Source organism: Astyanax mexicanus, chromosome 6 (assembly GCF_023375975.1).
Source record: "Astyanax mexicanus isolate ESR-SI-001 chromosome 6, AstMex3_surface, whole genome shotgun sequence".
NCBI classification, from domain to species: domain Eukaryota; kingdom Metazoa; phylum Chordata; class Actinopteri; order Characiformes; family Acestrorhamphidae; genus Astyanax; species Astyanax mexicanus.
In genome coordinates this window covers 5,255,360-5,280,000 of record NC_064413.1, presented here as the reverse complement: position 1 = coordinate 5,280,000, position 24,641 = coordinate 5,255,360, and the positions used below count along the sequence as shown (strand labels likewise).

The 24,641-nt window shown below is 40.7% G+C and overlaps 1 protein-coding gene and 2 long non-coding RNA genes across 3 annotated transcripts in view; 2 read left to right on the top strand and 1 right to left on the bottom strand.

Annotated features, from left to right (window-relative positions):
* si:ch73-22o12.1 (nectin-2) overlaps positions 1-24,641 on the bottom strand; it is a 122,881-nt gene that overhangs the window by 21,911 nt on the left and 76,329 nt on the right. The gene's annotated exons all lie outside the window — the stretch shown is intronic.
* LOC125802489 (uncharacterized) lies at positions 7,648-9,398 on the top strand. Its single transcript, XR_007439622.1, has 3 exons — positions 7,648-8,979; positions 9,200-9,301; positions 9,336-9,398. It is a non-coding gene; the product is annotated as an uncharacterized LOC125802489 (long non-coding RNA).
* LOC125802490 (uncharacterized) lies at positions 9,657-10,133 on the top strand. Its single transcript, XR_007439623.1, has 3 exons — positions 9,657-9,735; positions 9,802-9,835; positions 10,050-10,133. It is a non-coding gene; the product is annotated as an uncharacterized LOC125802490 (long non-coding RNA).

Here is a 24,641-nt window from a genome sequence, read left to right as displayed (position 1 = left end):
GAATGCTTCAGCTCCATTAGAGAGCACTCATGTGTTACAGGCCCGTAATTGTAGTGTTTTTTCTCTAACAGGAGTAAACCTGCACCTTCAGTTCACTGAACACAACTCATGAAATGATACCAATCAGCCGCAACATTAAAACCACCTGCCTGATATAGTGTACATCCTGTATCCCCATCATAACACCTCTGACCTGTTGATCCATAGCCTCCACAAGACCTCTAAAGGTGTATTGTGGTACCTGGAACCAAAGCGATTCCATTAGCAGCGATGGTGCCCATGACTCTCGGTTGCTGGTTTATCAGTTGTTTTGCCGCCTAATATGTAAATTACATTCTATGGCATCATTGGCAACACATAGCAACACTATATAACAAGCACATGCAATATCACATCACAGCAACACCATATCACCCACAGAGCGACACCACGGCAACATTGTAGCAACCACTTGGAATATTATAGCAACCACAACTAAGCAAATCTGAATAAACTGTATTAAGGCCCAATCCCATTTCACCCCTTAGCCCTACCCCTTCTTTTCAAGTGTAATCCTTCCCCTTGGAACCAGTTAGCTGCTGGTTAACTAGTTAACTTTAGGGCGTATTTTATTGTATGTCTTCAGAAAGGTGGAAGATTATTTGTTATTGTTCATTATTGCCCATTCCTTAATTTCTTAATCATCTGTGTTGGGAAGCTGAAATTAGCTTTGATTAGCTTTTATTTTATCTTATTTTTCCATTCCACCTTAAATGCTGCAGCCCCTGCCATCTGTTGTGCCATTTAAGGTGGAAGAGAAAATATAGACAGCTAGCTAGCTACTGAGACAAATCACTAGCGATCTTTTTTATGCTTGTTATAATTCGGCCATAAAACATTAAACCTACACCTTCAACTATGGTGATATAGTGCTAATCATCACTTTTAACGAGGAAATACTTTTACATTTGTCGTTTTATTTGGTTGCTTGTTCTGCACCATCTTACCAGTGATTCTCATAACCCTGGGTTAGAAGTGTGCATCTTAAAAATCCCCGTTTGAGAGGGCTCATAAGCCCTATTTCTGTTCCCTACCCCTCCAACCTAACAAGAAATGGGACAGGGCCAAAGGGTTGAAATGGGACTGGGCCTAAATGGATGTGATGTACTCTATAGGTCTTATCGTACACCATGCACACCATGCATCTTAAACATCATCAACAGTCTATTTCCACGTCTTGTGCATGGTATAGTGGGGTGTGTTCAGGTACATTTCTGGCGTGTTTCTATCTTGGTGGCGGGAAATACAGGTGCGCCACTGATTGATTAAAACCTGACAACAGTCAAAAGTCAGCCGTCCAATTCTTGCTTAGGTCCATATAAAATACAAAGTGCTAGTACAAAATGCTACTGCATGTAACCAGCTGATTACAACAGTACATGATTACTGAATTTTTTTGGGATTTATAACCACTATAGGTTACTGAATACTAATACTGAATACTGATGTTAAAATCAATTTTAACATTTCAAATCAATCAATACAGCTTGCAATTCCCTAACAGCTTCAAAAACATGCTCTAAACCCTGTGAAACCCAGGACTCGCTATAGCATTAGCGCATGCCTGTGTTAGCCCAAAAATTCCAAACATCCTCACCAATCCCGCACCCCGCAGCCCACAGCGAGGGGAACACACCCCGACGTCTCTGAATATCACACACTCCTCACCGTCAACCACACACACTACCGGTCTGCACTCCAACAGACCCATCAGAAACCACACCGTTCCTTCAATTACACACACACACACACACACACACGCATACACACATACACACTCAAATTCAGGGGTTTTCAGTGATGCGATCACTGAAGTGGCAGAGGATGTGTGGTTCTTACCCAGGCCACAGGCTACCATTACAGACCATTATAGACTATACGCAGCAGAGAGAGAGAGAGAGAGAGAGAGAGAAAGAGAGAGAGACTATAACTGATGATGTTATTATTGTTGTTGTTATTGGCGCCACCTCTGCTAGTTCTCTTATTGAAAACATTCCACTACAAACACTTACAGAAGGGTTATCACTCACTCCAATCGCATTAATGTACTGGAACGAACCCCGCTAATAAAGCTGTCACGACCTGAACTCAATTCAACTGAAGTGCATTCAACTCAACTAAACTGATATAATTTGTAGTGAACTGAACATAATTTAATTGGATTTATCGAAACTGTTGTGCAATGGATTGAACTGAACTAAAGTGAACAGAAGTGCACTGAACAAAACTGATCTGCAGTGCACTGAACTGAAATGAAGTAGGTACAGTAGGTAGGTATATAGTTAGGTCAGTAGTAAGGTAGATACATCAGTATGTAGGTAGGTAGGTAGGTAGGTTGCTAGGTCTGTAGAATAAGTCAGTAGGTAGGTCAGTAGGTAAGTAGGTGGGAAGGTAGGATAAATACATTGGTGGGTAGGAAAGATAGGTAGGGAGGTAGGATAGATAGGTAGGTAGGTAGGTAGGTAGACAGGTTGGTAGGTAGGTCGGTAGACAGGAAAAATAGGCAGGTAGGTCAGTAGGTAGGTAGCTAGGTAGGTCAGTAGGTAGGTAGGTAGGTTGGTCAGTAGGTAGGTAGCTAGGTAGGTCAGTAGGTAGGTAGGTAGCTACGTTGGTCAGTAGGTAGGTAGCTAGGAAGGTCAGTAGGTAGGTAGGTAGGTAGCTAGGTCGGTCAGTACGTAGGTAGCTAGGTAGGTCAGTAGGTAGGTAGGTAGGTAGGTATGTCAGTAGGTAGGTAGGTAGCTAGGTAGGTCAGTAGGTAGGTAGCTAGTTAGGTAGGTCAGTAGGTAGGTAGGTAGCTAGGTAGGTCAGTAGGTAGGTAGGTAGGTAGGTATGTCAGTAGGTAGGTAGGTAGCTAGGTAGGTCAGTAGGTAGGTAGCTAGGTAGGTAGGTCAGTAGGTAGGTAGGTAGCTAGGTAGGTCAGTAGGTAGGTAGGTAGCTAGGTAGGTCAGTAGGTAGGTAGCTAGGTAGGTCAGTAGGTAGGTAGCTAGGTAGGTAGGTCAGTAGGTAGGTAGGTAGCTAGGTAGGTCAGTAGGTAGGTCAGTAGGTAGCTAGGTAGGTCAGTAGGTAGGTAGGTCAGTAGGTAGGTAGGTAGCTAGGTAGGTCAGTAGGTAGGTAGGTAGCTAGGTAGGTCAGTAGGTAGGTTGGTAGGTAGCTAGCTAGGTAGGTCAGTAGGTAGGTAAGTAGGTAGCTAGGTCGGTCAGTAGGTAGGTAGCTAGGTAGGTCAGTAGGTAGGTAGGTAGGTAGGTAGGTAGGTAGCTAGGTAGGTCAGTAGGTAGGTAGCTAGGTAGGTAGGTCAGTAGGTAGGTTGGTAGGTAGCTAGCTAGGTAGGTCAGTAGGTAGGTAAGTAGGTAGCTAGGTCGGTCAGTAGGTAGGTAGCTAGGTAGGTCAGTAGGTAGGTAGGTAGGTAGGTAGGTAGGTAGCTAGGTAGGTCAGTAGGTAGGTAGCTAGGTAGGTAGGTCAGTAGGTAGGTAGGTAGCTAGGTAGGTCAGTAGGTAGGTAGGTCAGTAGGTAGGTAGGTAGGTACATCAGTAGGTAGGTAGGTAGCTAGGTAGGTCAGTAGGTAGGTAGGTAGGTAGGTACGTCAGTAGGTAGGTAGGTAGCATAAACAGATAGGTAGGTAGTTAGGTAGATGAACAGGTAGGTTGGTAGGTAGGTCAGTAGGTAGGAAGGTTGATAGGTCAGTAGGTAGGTAGGTATGTCAGTAGGTAGGTAGTTAGATAGTACGGAACTGAATTGTTTTGTACACTGAGTTTAACTAAAGTGTACTGAACAGAATTGAACTGAAGTAATCTGTAGTGCCACAGCTTTGCTTGAAAACAGGAAAAAGATTAATATATGATTGATTTTGGTATTGGCAGAAACTGAAGGGTTTGGACAACTATCACAATATATAGTATTATTTTATGTTTAAAATACATTATTGATATGTGGCGTCACATATGGATATTTTTATTGAACCCCAATTTGACTTTTGACTAAAGTTACTGCTACATTACTCCACAAGGTAAATCCATGATTCCTGCTATTTGGAGTACTTATTTATCCTCGCATTTAATCCTCTTCAGCAACACAACAGATGCTGTGAAGTATTGTAGAGAAATGTCCTGCGATATATCGAGCATCGAAGAATCACAGCATCGTAACATCATTGCTATTGCAGGCAGCGTATTGTGATAACGTATAGTGAGATACGTTCGTGAGTCATGCTTTACACTTCTCCAAGTAGAACTAGACTAGAGCTGTTTCTAGTGGGCAGGGTTTAAAATTGCCAATTATGTTGGTGTAAATCCAAAGTGTCAAGACTGTGATGTAACAGTTGGAGGGTTTTGGAATCGGAGTGTTTTCCACTGAAGTTTTTTTTTTCTGGTCAACATTTTTTAAACCATGTTTAAATGTTTGAGCTGCACAGTCCATGTTCCATCTCTTATCTCTCGACTATTCCGAGGAAAATGCTGTTTTCAATTCTAAGATGTTTTTCAATGTAAATCTGAAGCTTGCCTGAGGGAAGCGTTGGGTACATTCCTGTACATACCTGTAGATAAACACAGTGTTTACATTCTCTCTCTTTCTCTCTTTACCTCCAGTGGTGCTGATAGAGCACTGAGGGGTTAAATCGGAGATTGCGGGGCTGTAGAGTGCGGTAGAGAGGCTGCAGAGCTGCGAGGGGTTATTTATTGAACGTCTGAGTTGGATTAGAACACTTCCATCCAATCTGCATATACACCCGGGGGGCTGAACAAGGAGGAGGTGACCATGCAAAGCCTGTTACAGGCACACATCAGACCACCCTCGAGTGTGTGTGTGTCTTTCCCTCTCGCTCGCTGAGTGAGTGGTGTCTCTCAAAGGAGCCACAACCCATAACGACAGTCACACTAAACACGCGTTCGCTTCGTTTCGCAGCCGGAGAGAGCGCTCCCCTCGCTAATAACCATGAAAAGATCCTCTCAGCGGCTCCGTTAATGGATTTCTGTGTGACTTACTGATCCCTGTAGGCCTCTAATGTGGAGTCAATGACTCTCTTCTTCTCTCTCTACCTCACACAAACACACACTCTCTTCCTGTCTTTTTTTCACGCACACTAGAAGTGCACAATGTGGTCAGAAATTGTGATGTGCGACAATGCTGTTGGATATCTTGCTATCGATGTAAAACGCAATAAATTAGCATTTAATATAAATTTATTACAGCTATTTGAAAGTTTTTTTTAGCTCTTGCCTTGGTGGCATTCTTGAAGGCACTGTGGACCTCTACCTCACTTTACCTTGCTTTACCTCGCTCTGCCTCCAGCTTTATAACTCCCTCTGTTGCTGCACTTGAGTAGTGCGATTTAATTCACTGTTATTTACAATATTACTGAAGCTCTTACTATGTGTTTATAGCAACATTCATAATACCTGACTCACCTCACTTTATCGCCTTCTGCCCCACTTTCTTTTTCTTACCTGTTCTACCTCTCTCTAGATCCCTCTACCTCATTCCATCTCACTCTACCCCCTCTTTCCCTCTCTGTACCTCACTCTACCTCAGTCTACCTCCTTCTACCTCACTCTATCCCTTAACTTTGCTCTTCAATATACCTCCCTCTACGTTACTCGACAAGCAGTCGTCATCTCATGCCTCGACTACTGCAATGCCCTGCTAATTGGCCTCCCGGCCTGTGTAGTAAAACTACTCCAGATGATTCAGAATGCAGCAGCACGTCTGGTCTTCAACCAGCCAAAACGTGCACATGTCACCCCACTGCTCATTGAGCTCCATTGGCTACCAGTTGATTACAGAGCTCTTACAATCGCCTACAAGGTGATGACAGAACAGCTCCTTCCTACCTGCACTGATCACTCCTGAAGGCTTACGTTACCTCCCGGCCGCTGCGCTCCTCCAATGAACGTCGCCTCGCTTTACCAAACAAACATTCACACAAAGCAATCCAGACTGTTCTCATACAGAGTTCCCCAATGGTGGAACAAACTACCTTCCACTACCAGATCAGGAGAATCTCTCACTATCTTTAATAAACTCCTGAAGACAGAGCTCTTCAAAGAGGACTTATTCTCCTAACACCTCTAACACACTAACTACTTCTAACCTCATTTCCTTCTTCCCCTCCTTCACTTCTCTATCCCCTTATTTCCCTTTGACCTTCTTTAGGCCCTATCTAAAAATGTTTTTACCTTTAACTTCTATTACTTTTGTACTTCACTATTGTAAGTCGCTTTGGACAAAAGCGTCTGCTAAATGTAATGTAACGTAAAATTACGCGCACACACACACTCGCACATGAACATTAAAATTCTCCCAGATTTTGTGGGAAAAGTTAACCGCGTTTCAAAAGCAATAACGACGGTGCGCCATCAGGCCATAAATCCACACGATAGCAGGTGTGCTTCACCGCCAACGGCCAACATCAAAATACGGGCTTATCACATCCAGCAGGAATCCAATATCAAAACATCAACACATCTGACTACGCCAAGCCCGTATCGGTACATCTGCACTGACAGACATCTTACAGAGAAGAGCCACGGTGACCGTCTCCAGGGTGACGGCAGCATGAAGACGAATGGGACATGCCTATTGGAAACGAGAGGCTGCATTCTGATTAGCATACTGGCACTCGTTCTCCCAAGCACTTACCTGTCCACCAGCTCCTATCTGGTAGACCTGACTCCTGACAATCATGTGCTGGTTAAGCATTTAAATATAGGGCCAGAACAACCATATAACAACCATAGCATAAGCTAGACTGGCACTGCTGACATCGGTTACAGTGGGTTTGATATTAATAAAAGTGAATATGAGACAATAGATCAACATTTCATCTTTTATTTCCAGTTATTTACATCCGTCTGAACCCACCAATATTTCTAGTGAGCAAAAGAATACTTTGCTTGCAAAAACTGCATCAAGCATGTGACCCACTGACATCACTAAACTTTTACATTCATCTTCTGTGATGTTTTTTCCAGGCAGTGGGTTTGGGTTATTATCTTGCTGCATGATGAAGGATCTACCAATCAGTTTGGTTTCATCTTTCTTTAAATTCACAGACAATATTTCTGTACATTACAGTTCACTGTACATCAAAGAAGATTAATGAGCCCGTCCCAGAAGAAGCCATGCACACCCAAACCATGACACTACCTCAACTGTGTTTCACAGATAAGCTGGTATGTTGGGATCATGAGCAGATCCTTTCTTTCTCCAAACTTTAGACTTTCCATCATTGGTAAAAAGGTTCATCTTTGTCTCATCAGTCCACAATCAGTTCATAGGTTTGTCTCTTGAACTTCTTGGAAAATTCCAGCCTGGTCTTCCTATTCTTCTTGCCAATAGTGGCTTTCGTCTTCTGGTGAAGCCTATTTATTTTTTGTTTATGACGTCTTCTGCAAACATTATATTGCGATATCTTCACTCCTGCTCTCTGGAGGTTGTTGCTAATGTCACTAAGTCACAGTTTTAATTCTTTTTTTAATACTTTTTTCTCACAAGAAAAATGGATGGATGCAGACAAAAGGTGCTAAAAGCTGAAATGTTTCGAAATAGTTTGTCTTGGTCTACCTGTTCGACATCTTATACGAAGTACACCAGTGATGACTTTCTTCTTCAGTTCTTTAATTCACCCATTGTACCAATGCTTTATTATCAAGTCACATATTGCTATCCCATTCTTTGCAGAGCATTAAAACTGCTGTGAGTCTATCAGTAAATCAGTATTCAAGGTAGCTTTTTAGTTTCTTCACAACTACATATAAACAGATACAATGTTTAGCTTGTTGACTAAACGCACAAGCCTGCAGAAATGCAGAGTGAACAAAGACACAAGTCAAACATTCCTGAGCATAAAAAAGCTGGGGATTTATTACACTTTAGTGTAGTTTAATCCATAAAAAACTCACAAATTACAGCGCGCCGTCCCCGCAGCGGCACCGAGCACTCTACAGACACATTCTTTGAGGTGGAGATGAACCGAACAACCCGGTTAAAAGGATCTGAGCCGCTCTCTGAAAAATGCACCGCAGCATCTCTGATTTTCGTCTTCTGCGAGGAGGACGGAGATAAAAGGGATGGGAACGCTCAGACGGGTTCTTGGCCCGATCACAGAGACCCGTTCTCTCCCGGCTCCTGTCAGAACAGGCTACTGTCATGGCAGATTAGGTAAAGCCACTGGAGGCATTCTCAACGCTGACGCGACCCGACATGGCTGCGCTGAGGAGATTTATACATTTATTTAAGGTGAAACTGTGTTAGGTTTGAGATTAGTTGGCATCCGCTACTCGCGAACAGGGGATACAACAAATGTCAGGACCAAAACAAGCACACAGCCGGCGGCTCTATCGGCCTACAGGACATGTCGGACACGGTGGCCGAGGCCAGTAACGCCCCACGTGGGCAAAAAGACAGAACTTGTTAAACATGAAAATGTGTTTTGAAACAAAACACCCAGAGGAGAAAAAACGGGTAGTTTTCAAACCATCAGCGGAAGAGGAACATAATAACTTCATAATAGAAAACTTCTATAGAACTTACATAGAGAATCAGTACAGTTACATAAAACAGATCTATGACTAACAGGTCTATCCCAGTAACAGGTCTATCACAGTTACAGGTCTACACAGTAACAGGTCTATCACAGTAACAGGTCTATCACAGTAACAGGTCTATGACTAACAGGTCTATCACAGTAACAGGTCTATCACAATAACAGGTCTATCACAGTAACAGGTCTATGGAACTAACAGGTCTATCACAGTAACAGGTCTATGACTAACAGGTCTATCACAATAACAGGTCTATCGCAGTAACAGGTTTATCCCAGTAACAGGTCTATGGAACTAACAGGTCTATCACAGTAACAGGTCTATCACAGTAACAGGTCTATCACAGTAACAGGTCTATCACAGTAACAGGTCTATCACAGTAACAGGTCTATCACAGTAACAGGTCTATCACAGTAACAGATCTATGGAACTAACAGGGCCATCACAGTAACAGGTATATCACAGTAACAGGTCTGTCTACACAGGAACAGGTCTATGACTAACAGGTCTATCACAATAACAGGTCTATCACAGTAACAGGTCTATGACTAACAGGTCTATCACAATAACAGGTCTATCCCAGTTACAGGTCTAAGGAAATAACAGGTCTATCCCAGTAACAGGTCTATCACAGTAACAGGTCTATCACAGTAACAGATCTATCACAGTAACAGGTCTATGGAACTAACAGGGCCATCACAGTAACAGGTATATCACAGTAACAGGTATATCACAGTAACAGGTATATCACAGTAACAGGTCTACAGAAATAACAGGTCTACCACATTAACAGGTCTATAACTAAAAGGTCTATGACATGGATATATCTATGAAACCAACATATTATGGCACAAAGAGGTCTATAATTAAAAGTTCTATGGAATTAACAGGTTTAAGACACCAACAGGTATATGGAACCAAAAGGTCTATATAGAACAACAGGTCCATCAGAGTAACAGGTCTATGGCACAAACTGTCTATGGCACTAAAAGAGCTATGGTCAATAGGTCTAAGACACTAACTTGTATATACAGAACTAACAGGTTTATATAGTACCACTATTCTATATAACTAACAGGTCTATGGCACAAACAGGTCTAGGAGTAACAGGTCTATGGGACAAATGGATCTATGGAATCAACAGGTCTATGATGAACAGGTCTATGGATCTAATAGATCTATGGAACTAACAGGTCTATGGGTCTAACAGGTCTAGGAGTAACAGGTCTATGGATCTAACAGATCTATGGAACTAACAGGTCTATGGGTCTAAGAGGTCTAAGATTAACAGGTCTATGGGACAAGTGGATCTATGGAATCAACAGGTCTATGATGAACAGGCCTATATAACTAACAGATCTATGGAACTAACAGGTCTATGGATTTACAGATCTAGGATTAACAGGTCTAAGAAACTAACAGATCTAGGATTAATAGGTCTATGCAGAATTAACAGGTCTATGGATCTAACAGATCTATGGAACTAACAGGTCTATGGAACTAACAGGTCTAGTATTAACAGGTCTTTGGAACTAACAGGTCTATGGATCTAATAGATCTAGGATTAACAGGTCTATGGCACAAATGGGCCTATGGAAACAACAGGTCTATAATGAACAGGTCTATGGAACTAACAGGCTTGTGACACTAACACATCTAAGAATCAAACAGGTCTATGGCACAAACAGGTTTACGGCACTAATAGGTGTATGACTAACAAATCTATGACAAACTGTATATTGAGCAAACAGGTCTATGGCACTATGATCTTCTATGTTTTTTCTTTTGCATAGCTTCTATTATTTGTACTCTTTTTTATTTTAGTATAGGATTTGTCCTATTCCTGCTGCAGTCTCTACACTATTTGACATTTCTCTGCTGTAGAGATTAAACTTGGCCTAGAATAAAACTCCAAAATCTGTCCATTTTTCTCAGCCTCAAAAAGTCATTGCTGAGTGTCCTTGAGTAAAAAACTCAGCGGATAGCTTTTCTGTGTAAGAGTGTGAGTGTGTGCTCTCTCTATCACACACTGGTCTCCTGACACCGACTGTAACAACACAGTGAATCAGTTCAGTATAGTACAGTACAGTTCAGTACAGTTCACTGAACTGAGAATCAACTCTTAAATACATTCTCTCTCTGACCTAAAGACTCCTTTACTTTAAAGGGATTCTGAATGTTGTCAGTTAAAGCAGATTTTGCTGATTAAAATGAATACTTGATTACTTGTTTATGCTTTTCTCATATACGATTAGAGCTGGTGCTAGCCATTTGGGTGACCTAGGAAAAAATGCATTGTGTTGTCCTCAAACACAATAATTTATTATGCCAAATTCTGGTTTATGCAAAACTGAACAGACATTTTTCCTAGGTTTGACCTCCCATTACTCCAAAATGCTACAGTAATATCATTTGAAACTTATACCTCAAATACATGAGAATAAGATGAGAATAAGGTGTGATTTTCATGTTTTGTATTATTCCAAACTCTAGTCTATATACAACCAAAATAGGCAATTTTTCTTCATTTGCCTAAACTCAAATTCTTACCGTAATATTACTGACGAATACTATTACACATGGTGCCATTTGATATTCCTTTTATTTTTTTATTTTATAGGACTATAAATCTGGGGCTTTTATTATGAAGCCTAAAATGGTGGACTAGGCATAATAGCTTACGACTAACTGACAATGCTAACTGTTTTTGAGCTGATTTAATGACTGATGTTTGATAACGAAGTTTGATTAAAATTAAACATGCTATTAATTTGCAAATCTCAGAAAGAACCAAACTAATTAATGCGCTGTCCATGTATCAGGCTCATTCTGAACAGGCTAAGCTAATGCTAAAATAAATAGCAGACATGCGCAGACTCGCTGTGTGTCGTTTTACCCGTTCACACGTCTCCACTGGTAGTGGAGTTTTCTAAAATCTCCACTTTTAAAGGCGTTCTCAAAAAGCTTTGTTTTTAGTGATTAAATTAGTGATTTTGTGAGAACAGAATGGCAAAATGAAGACAAAAACCTTAGTTTTAAAAATATCTGGATTCATGTGAATGGGCCTTAGTCGACTGGCCAGTTATCAGGCTTACGCTACCTCCCGGCCGCTGCGCTCCTCCAATGAACGTCGCCTCGCTTTACCAAACAAACATTCACACAAAGCAATCCAGACTGTTCTCATACAGAGTTCCCCAATGGTGGAACAAACTACCTTCCACTACCAGATCAGGAGAATCTCTCACTATCTTTAATAAACTCCTGAAGACTGAGCTCTTCAAAGAGCACTTACTCTCCTAACACCTCTAACTAACTACCTTCCACTACCAGATCAGGAGAATCTCTCGCTATCTTTAAGAAACTCCTGAAGACAGAGCTCTTCAAAGAGCACTTACTCTCCTAACACCTCTAACTAACTACCTTCTACTACCAGATCAGGAGAATCTCTCACTATCTTTAATAAACTCCTGAAGACAGAGCTCTTCAAAGAGCACTTACTCTCCTAACACCTCTAACTAACTACCTTCTACTACCAGATCAGGAGAATCTCTCACTATCTTTAAGAAACTCCTGAAGACAGAGCTCTTCAAAGAGCACTTACTCTCCTAACACCTCTAACACACTAACTACTTCTAAACCCCATTTCCTTCTTCCCCTCCTTCACTCCTCTATCCTATTATTCCCCTTTGACCTCCTTTTATCCCTATCCAAAGATGTTTTACCTTTAAACTTATTTTACATTGTACTTGACTATTGTAAGTCGCTTTGGACAAAAGCGTCTGCCAAATGTAATGTAATGTAATGTAATGTAATGTAATCAACTGATGATTCCACTTACTGACTATTTTTAAGGAAGCAGCTCTACTCACTTCTAGAGTGTTAGCTGTTAGCGACATTAGCCTCACAGCTTCAGTAAAACTGTGATTTTCTCCAAACCGCTGCTGTAAAACAGTTGATGTGTTTTAAACTGAAACACTGTAGATCACTGCGCTGCTCACTTGTGCAGCAGGAGGAAGTAGGCCATCTTGCTTCCAGCGTGATAATTGTGAGCCGGCAGGCTCTTACCTGCTCACTGATAAAACTTCAAAAACCTGGCCACTGGAGTCTGAGAGGAGCACTCTGAGATAACATCTCCACCACCCTGCCTCACAGCCTCCACTCCGACCTAAACCATGACTCAACCATTCACTCAGCCTGAGCTCACACACACACACTCCCTGTTACCGGACCCCATGAGTCAGGGTCATCGGGAAGACACGCCTACACTTCTCTTCAACAGCTAGTTCTATCACTTTAGGTTTAAGTAAAATAAAAACGTGCAGTAAAATAACGCTCTAAAGAAGTTTTAAAGAATTTGCAAAGAGTTTTCATTTTAAAATATGGAAAATTCTACATTTCAGAAGAATAAAAGCATATTTGTAAAGAAGGCAAAAGATAATTCAACTTATTCAGTTTAACTATTTTCTGATTATAAGGGACTATCAATAAACGTCTATTTTCTGGTCCAATTCTATAAAAAAGGCACACCATATTATAAGGTACATTAAGCGACACTAGTAAGGATGCCTACATCGAAGTGAGCATGGGTGTCGCCATGTTTCCCTTCTAATGTGGAAGCTGGGGGAAGCGCTTAAGTAAACAAAACTGTAATTCTTAAAAAATATATATTAATAATAATATTTAAAAGTAAAACGAGCACTGGATGTTAATCTACACAGATTTTTCTTCGAAAAAAAAAAACGTTTATTTGGGTAAGTAAAGTGTTTTCGTTTATTTAAAGTAAGCTTAGATTTCCAATATTTTGTCTAAGGGTGAGTATTCAGTGAAGTTTCTCCAGCACTAAGGCTGGGTTCAGCAGCATTAGCATTAGCCGCTAACCGGGGTGCAATCGGGAGGCAAACGCAGCTAGATAGCGCTAGACTAAGGAACCCTGAGTTTATTTCCCCCTTCCTTTGCTTGGGTGGGTGGTGAGGGGAAAAATACATATTTTAAACTTTAAAATGATTAAGAAAAACCCTATGTATAAAGTAACCTTAATTAAAACATTAATGAGAGAAGTTGTGATAAAATTTCAACATAGAGCAGTTTTAACAAAGGAGTTAAACCTTAAAAAATGTAGCAACATTTCAGAAGAATGGAAACGTGTGATAATAAAGTGGTGAAGTGGTGATGAAATCTCAAAGCAGATAAACTGAAAAGATATATATCATCATACTGATTATTTTATCTTCTAGTTGTTTATAAAAACATTTTTAACATAAATATAAAATAATTTTGTATTACCAGGGTAACAATATACAGGTTATACTCTACAGGTTGTGACTGATTTAAACAGAAAGTAAAATAAATAAATGATTAAGATTATTCCCTTTTTTGGAACGATGGTGTTAGTAAAGATCAAAACCCTCACATGCCAGAAGAATCAGCTACCGAAACCGGCTGCTGTGTGGTATGTAAAACCTGCCCTGCCTGTTCTAAACAATGCATTCCATACAGCTCTCTGCTTCCTGCCCGGAGGCGGAGCTTCTGCTGAAAAGGTCACATTTCCAGGTTACTGAGATGTAAACAAGATTTTCCTTGTAAACAAGTCGTTCAGTTTGAAGTGGGTTAAATGGGGCAAAGACAGCAGCAGAATGTGCTTCTTTCAGAGGATTAATGTATGATTAATTAGGAAACAATCGACTGTAACACATCATTTCAAATTTAACAATACTTTAGGAAAGTGTACCATGTATGCATACTTCATGATAAAAGTTTAGTCTACCATGAGACCTCAAATTCCACAAACATATAACAATACTTTAGTTTATGCACACATTTATTTATTTATTTATTTACTTATAAGTATTTACCAGTCAAACGTTTTGACACACCTCTTCTCATTCCATGCGTTTTCTTTCTTTTTTTATTATTAATTTTTAAACGTTTGACTGGTACTGTATTCAAATGTCTCTCTTTCTCAACTTTCATAATTCGTTAGGAAACTATTCTTTTTATATATTCTCTTTATATAAAGCGCTGCCACCATGATCGGGATGCTGCTGGTTCGAATCCCGGTCATGCAGCTTGCCATTAGCTGTTTCTGGGTGGGTAGATGGTATTCTTTCCTATCATCACTCCTAGGGTGATGACGATCAGCACAAGGCTGCATCTGTGAGCTGATGTATCGAAAGCAAGTCGCTGCGCTTTCCTCCGAGTGCGCTGTGATGCTACTCGGCAATGAATAAAAAGAGGCGGAGTCTGACTTCACATGTATCGGAGGAGGCATGTGCTAGTCTTCACCCTCCTGGTGTTGTGGCATCACTAGTGGTAGGGGATATACAGCGGAGTAGCGGCTGAGTAGCAACTGTATGTATTAAGGACATCAGGGGAGGCTAAGTGTGTGGGGTGAGTAAATGCTGGGAGGACTGGGAGTGTTACTGGGCTGTGCTGTGATGCAGTACAGACTGTGGGTGATGGGTTTTGACTGGAACTCGGTTCTGTTTGTGTGCATGTGTCCAGGCCTGTAAGCGGTGCTGAGGAGCGTGTACAAGACTGGGTGTCAGACCTGATGAAAAACAGTGATCTTAAACTGAAGATGTCACCAAACACCCACGCTGTGGGTGCAGGGCATTGTGTGAGGTTTGAGAGTGGCTCTGGCCGCGAGACCAGTTAGGCAGAAACTCTAACCATCACACAGACCTCTACTGCAACACTCTTTAACTGTACAGACTAATAAACAACTTTACATATACAGCCAATCTGTAAACCAATCAACCATCCAACCAACCAACAATCCAACCATCAAACTTAAAAAACAAGCAAGCAAGCAACCAACCTACTAATCAGTCAACTTTTCCACAAACCCACCAACAAACTAAACTATCAACCAAACAACTGACCATGTGGCATAGGAAACAATCAGTCAACCAACCAAGTAACCAACCAAAATGCTAAATAATTGACCAAACAACATACTAAACAACCAACAAACCAAAATACTAAACAATCAGCCATCTAAATAAGTAATTTAACTAGCCAATAAACCAGCTAACTGACCAATCAACCAACAAACAAACAATAAGCCAACCAGCAAACATACTAAACAATCAACAAAATACCCAACAAACTAAGCAATCATCCAACAAACCAACCAACTTACTAAACAATCAAAAAACCAACCAACTTACTAATTAAACAACTAACCAACAACCATTTTAAACAATAAGCCAATCAACAGACTAACCAATCAATCTTCCAACAAACCAACCAACCAACTTACTTCACAATTAACAAAATACTCAACAAATTAAATAATTAACCAAGAAACCAATAACCATTCTAAACAATCAACCAACCAACTTACTAATCAACCAACTAATTAACCAACCAACCAGCGTACTAAACAATAAACCAATCAACAAACTAATAAACATATTAAACAATCAACCAACCAACTTACTAAACAATCAATCAACTAACAAACCAACTTACTAAACAATCAATCAACTAACCAACTGACCAACCAACATACTAATCAACCAACCAACTTACTAAACAATCAACCAGCCAACTTACTAAACAATCAATCAACTAACAAACCAACTTACTAAACAATCAATCAACTAACAAACCAACTTACTAAACAATCAATCAACTAACAAACCAACTTACTAAACAATCAATCAACTAACCAACTGACCAACCAACTTACTAAACAATCAACCAACTAACCAAACACCATACTAATCAACCAACCAACATACTAAACAATCAACCAACCAACTTACTAAAAAATCAATCAACTAACCAACTGACCAACCAACTTACTAAACCATTAACCAACTAACCAACCAACATACTAATCAACCAACCAACTTACTAAACCATTAACCAACAAACCAACCAACAAACTAACCAACCAACTAACCAACCAACAAACTAATCAACCAACCAACTTACTAAACAATCAACCAACTAACCAACCAACATACTAATCAACCAACCAACTTACTGAACAATCAACCAACTAACCAACCAACATACTAATCAACCAACCAACTTACTAAACCATTAACCAACAAACCAACCAACCAACAAACTAATCAACCAACTAACCAACCAACATACTAATCAACCAACCAACTTACTAAACAATCAACCAACTAACCAACCAACATACTAATCAACCAACCAACTTACTGAACAATCAACCAACTAACCAACCAACATACTAATCAACCAACCAACTTACTAAACCATTAACCAACAAACCAACCAACCAACAAACTAATCAACCAACTAACCAACCAACATACTAATCAACCAACCAACTTACTAAACAATCAACCAACTAACCAACCAACATACTAATCAACCAACCAACTTACTAAACAATCAACCAACTAACCAACCAACATACTAATCAACCAACCAACTTACTAAACAATCAACCAACTAACCAACCGACCATCCAAACTAACAACCAACCAACCAGCCAACTAACTAACTCTTACATTTATCAGACTCTTAATTGCTGCTGTTGATAGAATGCGTCAGTGCTGACTGGTGCAGGAGGGTTTAGAAAAACAAACAGCATTTTTAATCACTGCATCTCATTTCCACGGTAACGATCTGTCTGGTGTTTGATGTTGACACTGGCCTGCAGTCCTATTAAACCTTCCTTTACCTTCGGCCAAATAGTTTAGTGAGTGCTAACAGACCTCAGAATCTGACAGGAGCTTATTTTGGTGGAGGACAGATAACAGAGAATCAACATCCAATGCAGAAGACCCCACAGACCAGTGTAGCATTCTTAACTTACATGCATGACAAAAGTTATGGGACCCAGTGTCTGTTCCTGTCCAATTCATTTGTATTGAAAATTTAGTGTACTACAATATAACATTGTCATGTGCATAAAGCTAAATATATATGAAAAAAAAAATCAGAAAGTGGCTCCAAATACAACATCTAATATCTATTATACACAAAACTGACCACTGCCATTGTTCCAAATAAACTGTTAATTAACCCTTGTGTGGTGTTCATATTTTTGTTTCTCGTTTACTTTGTTACTTGTATTTAATTCAGCAAAATTAAGCAATTTTACATTAAAATGCTTTACACATGCTTGCTTCACCTAAATTGCAAGCAATATAAACAGCTTACATGGTTAATATTTGCCCTTTACCTTTCTTATGTTACATTTCTTTCAAAAAGTGCTACTCTTTTTTTATTAGTTTTTTTTTAATAAAATGTAAAAGAAAATGAATTAAACTCAAGATATGAGTAGAAAATTTGTTTAGTTTCAAACTTACAAATGAAGCAATGTTTATTAGCCCTTGGCCAAACATACTGTATGTAATATAAATGGTTGGGGGGGGGGGGGGGGTGTACAGTGTGTGTTTATCGAAAATGTGTTTTGATATATGTTTCTCACAAAAAATGAGCCAATGCCAATGAGTTTGAGTTAGAATTTTTTTTTTTTTAGCATCATTTGATGAAAAATGAAAACGAGTCCCACAGACCCGAACCCCACACAAGGGTTAATAACCAACATTGTGTTTCTGTTAAATGATATAGTATTTTTAAAACCTAATATTGTGATACTTCAATATATTGATATGTAGCTTTTTTGGGGCTTTAAATAAATACACAGTAATTACACCAGGCAGAGGGCTAGAAATATCAGTGCATATCAAACACACACACACACACTCTCACACACACACACACACACACACACACACTCTCTCTCTCTCTCTCTCTCTCTCTCTCTCTCTCCCTCTCTGACACACTCAGGCAAATATGCAGACTCATAAACAAAGGCATTAACACACGCTGCACTGAGTTTGCACCATATGCAGCTTAAAGCAGAAAGTGTGTGTGTGTGTTAGTGTGTGTGTGTGTGTGTGTCGTATGACTTCGTTTTGCAGCTGTAAATGAAGAGGGTGATGAGTGAGAAAGGACAAAAATGAGAGAATAGAGAAAGTACATGAAAAGAGAGAAACACAGAAGGTAAAAAAAAGAGAGGGAAGGAAAGAGGAAAAGAGAGAGAAAATATGAGGGAGAGAAAGAGAGAGAGAGATGAGGGGAAATCGAGCATCGCCTTCGCCCGCCGGCTTTCCCAGCTGTTGTTCTTTCTCTCCATCATTTCTCTCTCCATCATCTATCTCTCTCTCTCCCTCCCTCCCTCCCTCTCTCTCTTTCTTTCTCCATCACATTTCATCTGTTTTGCACCACCACCCTTTCTCTAGTTTCCCTCTCTGCACACTCTCTCACTCGCCCTTCTTTCTCCTCTCCTTTCTCTCTCTTCTTTCTTGTCTTTCTTTCCTCTCTTAGCTCCCCCTTTCTCTCCCTCTTTCTCTTTTTTCTCTGTTCTTTTTTCCGTACTCATCTCTCTCTCCCTCTCTTATTTCTATTTCTCAGTTTCTCTTTTTTACTCCCTCTTTCTCTCTCTCTCTCTTTCTCTCTCTCACAAACTCTGCCCTTCTCTCTCCTTTGTTTTCCCGGTTTACCACTTTATTCTCTCTTCCCTTTAGTCTTTCTCCCACTTTTTTGTCTGTCTCTCCTACCTTTGCTCTCTCTCTTTTCCCTCTCTATTTCTTTTCCTCAGTTTCTCTTTTTTTTACTTCCTCTCTCTCTTCCATTTTTCCTCCTTTAACCCTTTCTCTTTTCTCAGTCTTTATACCTCTTTTTTACCTCTTTGTCCCAAAATCTTTTTTTAATACCATCTCTCTCTCTCTTTCACACTCTGCACTTCTTTCACCTCTTTTTTCTCCCGGTTTACCACTCTCATCTCTCTTCCCTTTAGTCTTTGTCCCTCTTTTCTTTATTCTTCTTTTTTGTCTTTCTCTCCTCCCTCTTTTCCCTTTACTCATCTCTCTCTCTCCCTCTCTTATTTCTTTTTCTCGTTTTTTCTTTTTTTATATTCTTTCTCTCTTCCCTTTGTACTCTCTCTATTTCTCCTCCTCCTTTTGCCTCTTTCTCTATATTTTCAGTCTATCTATCCCTTGCTCTTCTATTTACACTCTTTCTATTTTCTGTATCTCTCTCTCCCTCTCTCTTTCTCTCTCTATTTCCTGCTCTCTCTCTCTCCCCCACATTCTTTTCTTACTCAGTGAAACAGGTCAAGTGTTACAGAATTTCCCCTCCAGCTCAACCTGCCTCATATCTCCCTACGCACACACACACACACACACACACACACACACTCAGGGCAGCTTAGGACCAGCCCAGTGAGTCTCACTGCAACATTACACCCCTAATCAGGCACTGCTGTTTCCTCAGCCGTACACACACCGCACATAAATAACACACTCCACACAGTGCCAGTTCAGCCATGGCATCATATCACTGCACTGCTTCAGTGTGTGTGTGTGTGTGTGTGTGTGTGTGTGTGTAGGGGTAGAGTAGTATTATGTACCTTAGAGATGACTAATAAATACCAAACCTCTACATGCTCCTCTCCCACATGTGTTCTTTCTAAAGGCCTAGAAACACACCAATCTCACCAACTGTTAAACATGGGGGTGGGTGGATCATGCTTGGAGCTTGTGTCGCAGCTGACAAAGAAAGAATATTACTACTACACAAAAAAGAATCCACTACAAAACTACCCTATCTAAAAAAAACTATGTACAGCATGGCAACCTTTTGGAATTTTATAGCTCACTAACCTCTCCAACTGTTAAACATGGGGGTGGGTGGATCATGCTGTGAGTTTGTGTTGCACCCCGTCATGCTGACTGTACATTGTCAGTTTACTGTAAGAGGGAACAATGGTAAAATCCTGGAATGTTTATACGTAGACGGGAATGTAAAACATGAATGAAACTGAGAGGGTTTGTGCTGCTTGTTTAAAATAGCAACAGTAGCTAAGAAACATGGTATATGTGGGTGTAGCTTGAATTGTTTGAATAATAGACTAGCTTAAAATCCACCTATCAACACCCTAGCATTCATAAAGAAACACCATCACAACCACTTAGTATACCATAGCACACTATCCTCTCCGAAGGTTCAATTAGCACAGTAAGAGCCCAGTTTTGCTCAAAATATTGCAATGCACACAACATTATGGGTGACGTACCAGAGTTCAAAAGAGGACAAATTGTTGGTGCACGTCTTGCTGGCGCATCTGTAACCAAGACAGCAAGTCTTTGTGATGTATCAAGAGCCACTGTATCCAGGGTAATGTCAGCGAGATACCACCAAGAAGGACCAACCACATCCAACAGGATTAACTGTGGACGCTGTAAGAGGAAGCTGTCTGAAAGGGATGTTCGGGTGCTAACCCGGATTGTATCCAACAAAAAACATAAAACCACGGCTGATCAAATCATGCAGAATTCAATGTGCACCTCAACTCTCCTGTTTCCACCAGAACTGTCCGTCACCACGATAAATTACTGTGGTCTAAAACCAGGTGTTTCAGTTTCATTTATATGACGAATAGGTTTAATAATAATGAAATAGGTTAAATAATATTAGCTTAAAGTGATAAAGTGAAAATCCACCTGGGGAACAGTACTGAGTGCTGCTGCTGTATGTGTATGTATGGATGGTGTGCATTACGGGAAATCTGATGGGACAGAGCGTCCAGCCCTGATCTTTCTGCTGTCTGGGCCGAGCCAGAGTTAGCCGAGCAGAAAAGAACAGCAGAGGAGTGTGTGAGAAGACTGCAGAGAGAGGGAGAGAGGGAGAGAGAGAGAGAGAGAGAGAGAGAGAGAGTAGAGAGAGAGAGAGTAGAGAGAGAGAAGTGCGCTCTGCTGCGCTGTCAGACAGATTATTTCAGCCCATCCCACATTCATTCATCCACATCCCTCCATCAGCAGCACTCCACCACCCCAGAAAAAAAAGAGCATCAGTGAAAGAGGGAGGGGCTAGAGGACTGCATGGACAGGAAGGAGACTGAGGTCAGATAAGCCGTGTATCGGGTTTTGGTATTCACCACAATCTGTTAAAACCTCGCCCTCCCCTGATGATCAATTCCACTTCTTCAGATACATAACGAACATCAATCAGCTTCTGCTGCGCCCAGAAATCAATGTTCATTCATCCGACTGAATATTAATCAGCTCAACATTCATTTATACACTGAAAAAAAAAACGAATAAACATTCATTTCAATGAATATGAACATTAAACGTCCAATTAATTCTCATCCATTATACCTGGATGGATATACTATGGAGGCACATTAAAAAGCACTCAACAATCACTTACAATTATTTCTAGAAACCATTTAGCAAAACACCATACCAACCACCACCATGGAAGCTGTCACTTAGCAACACAGACCACAGAAACCACCTAGCAAGCCTATGCTGAAACCAGTTGGGATACCATTGGAACCAACCAGCAATTACAAGGCAACTCCAAAGAAATAACCATGCAATGCCAGAGTAACCACCTAGCAAGCCCATGTTGCAACCAGTTAGGATACCTTTGGAACCAACTAGCAATTACATAGCAACCACTCAGTAAAATTATAGAAACCACTTGGAATCATCTGGAAACATCCTCTACACCTAGCAACCACCTAGCAACCATTTTTAGGATACTACAGCAAACCATTTGGTATCCAATAAACAATATCATAGCAATATCACTTGGAATATTATACTGATTGTCATACAATATTAAAGCAAACTACCTAGCAACTCTATTGGAGCCACCTGGGATACCATAGCAACCCATTTGGTGTTATTTTTTAATACGCTTAATTTAAGAAGATAAATGACAATGAATGAACAGGGACAATTCCAGTATTTTGCCCATATATTGTTTTTGATATTTTGAAAGCTATATTTTAGACATTAGCATTATTTTGTACTTTATGTGAACCTTATGTATGGAATTTATAGGACCTGTTTATCGTATGAAAAAAAAATATGACGCCACTTAAAAATTATGAGTTTTTTTTATTTTACCAAATTAAAAACCTCTGGAATATAATTAAGAGGAAGATGGATGATCACAAGCCATCAAACCACCAAACTGAACTGCTTGAATTTCTGCACCAGGAGTAAAGGCGTAAAGTTATCCAAAAGCAGTGTGTAAGACTGGTGGAGGAGAACATGATGCCAAGATGCATGAAAACTGTGATTAGAAACCAGGGTTATTCCACCAAATATTGATTTCTGAATTCTTAAAACTTTATAAATATGAACTCGTTTTATTTGCATTATTTGAGGTCTGAAAGCTCTGCATCTTTTTTGTTATTTCAGCCATTTCTTATTTTCTGCAAATAAATGCTCTAAACGACAATATTTTATTTGGAATTTGGGATAAATATTGTCTGTAGTTTATAGAATAAAACAACAATGTTCATTTTACTCAAACATAAACCTATAAATAGCAAAATCAGAGAAACTGATTCAGAAACTAAAGTTTCTTTTTACATAGTTGTCTATCTGAGTAGCATTTTACAGTGTTGATCTCAGAGTGAGTGTGTTCCTGTATTATTATGAGTGCTGGAGGGCCTGGTGTGCTCCAGCAGAGCAGGAGCAGCTGATTAAACAGGTGGAGTCAGGTGTGCTGCTGCTGCTGCTGAGGTGGAATCAAAGACCTGCAGCTGCGCCGGTTCAGAGACAGGACTGGACACACCCCACCGTTCCTGCTACACCTTACGCCACAGAACACACACCTCAGTGCTTATGTTAGATAACACACCCCTCAGTGTGATTTCTGTCTGACAGAACCCTCACGGTTCTCCACCCCGCGATGAAGCCCAGCGTATAGCAGAGATCGCATGAAAGGACCAGGTGTGCATGTGTGTGTGTGGTGTTTGTGTGTGTGTGTGTGTGTGTGTGTGTGTGGTGTGTGTTTATTTCTCTGAGTGGACACAGTCATCTCCTCCCTTTCATCTGCTGCTCTGTTTTTGCAGGTGGGCCGAACCCTGCCAACTCTGGAGCAGACCAGCTGCACAGAGAGAGAGAGGGAGAGCAAGAGAGAGCGAGAGAGGGAGAGCGAGTAGAGTGGGGAGTAAGGGAGTAAAAGAGTGAGAGAGAGATGGGTAAGAGGTAAAGATGGATAGATGGGGGAATAAGTGAGAGATAGAAATAAAGAGAGGAAGGGAGGGATGAAGAGGGAAAGAAAGAGGGAGAAAGAAATTTTCAGGGTGGGAAAGAGGGAGAATGTGTTGGGGTTATAGAGGGAAAGAGGGAGAGAGAGAGAGAGAGTGAGAGAAAGAGAGAGGGAGAAAGAGAGGGGTAAAAAAGTGAGAGATAGGGTGAGAGGTACAGATGGAGTGATGGGGAATGAATGAGTGAGTGAGTGAGTGAGTGAGGGAGGGAAGGAGCGAGAGGGAGAGGGGGAGAGAGAGTCAGAGAGAGGGAGGAAGGGATGGAGAGGGAGAAATAGATTCATGGAGAAAGAGAGTAAAAGAGTGAGGTAAAAAAGAGAGAAAGAGATGGGGTGAGAGGAAGAGATGGAGTGATGGGGACTAAGAGAAAGTCAGAGAGAAAGAGGGGGGGGTGGAGGGAGCAAGAGATCAATCGGAGAGAGGGAGAGAGAGGTGAGAGGGAGAAAGAGTGAAAGGGGGAGAAAGTGGGAGTTATAGAGTACAAGAGAGTGAGAGACAGAGAGAGAGAGAAAGACATGGGATGAGTGTTACAGATGATGAAGGGATGATGGGGAATACTGATGGAGTGATAGAGAAAGAGTGAGTGAGAGAGAGAAAAAGAGAGGGAGGGAGGGATGAAAAGAGAGAGAAAGAGAGAGAGAGAGAGAGAGAGAGAGAGGGGGGAGTAAAATAGAAAGATAGATGGGGTGAGCGGTACAGATCAGAGCAATGAGGGAGAGGGAGGGATAGAGAGAGAAAGAGAAAGAGAGGGAGTGAGAGAGAGGGAGAGAGAGATAGAGAGGGAGAGAGAGAGATATTGAGAGAGATAGTTTCATGGAGGTAAAGAGAGAGTGAAGATAAAAAGAGTAAAAGACAGAGAGAGATGGGTGAGAGGTAACGAAAGCGAGAGAGCGGAGAGAGGGAGAAAGACAGTTTCATGGAGGGAAAGAGAGAGAGATGGGGTTAAAGAGGGGAAAGAGAGAGCAAAAGTTGGGGTGATGGGAGAGAGAGAGAGA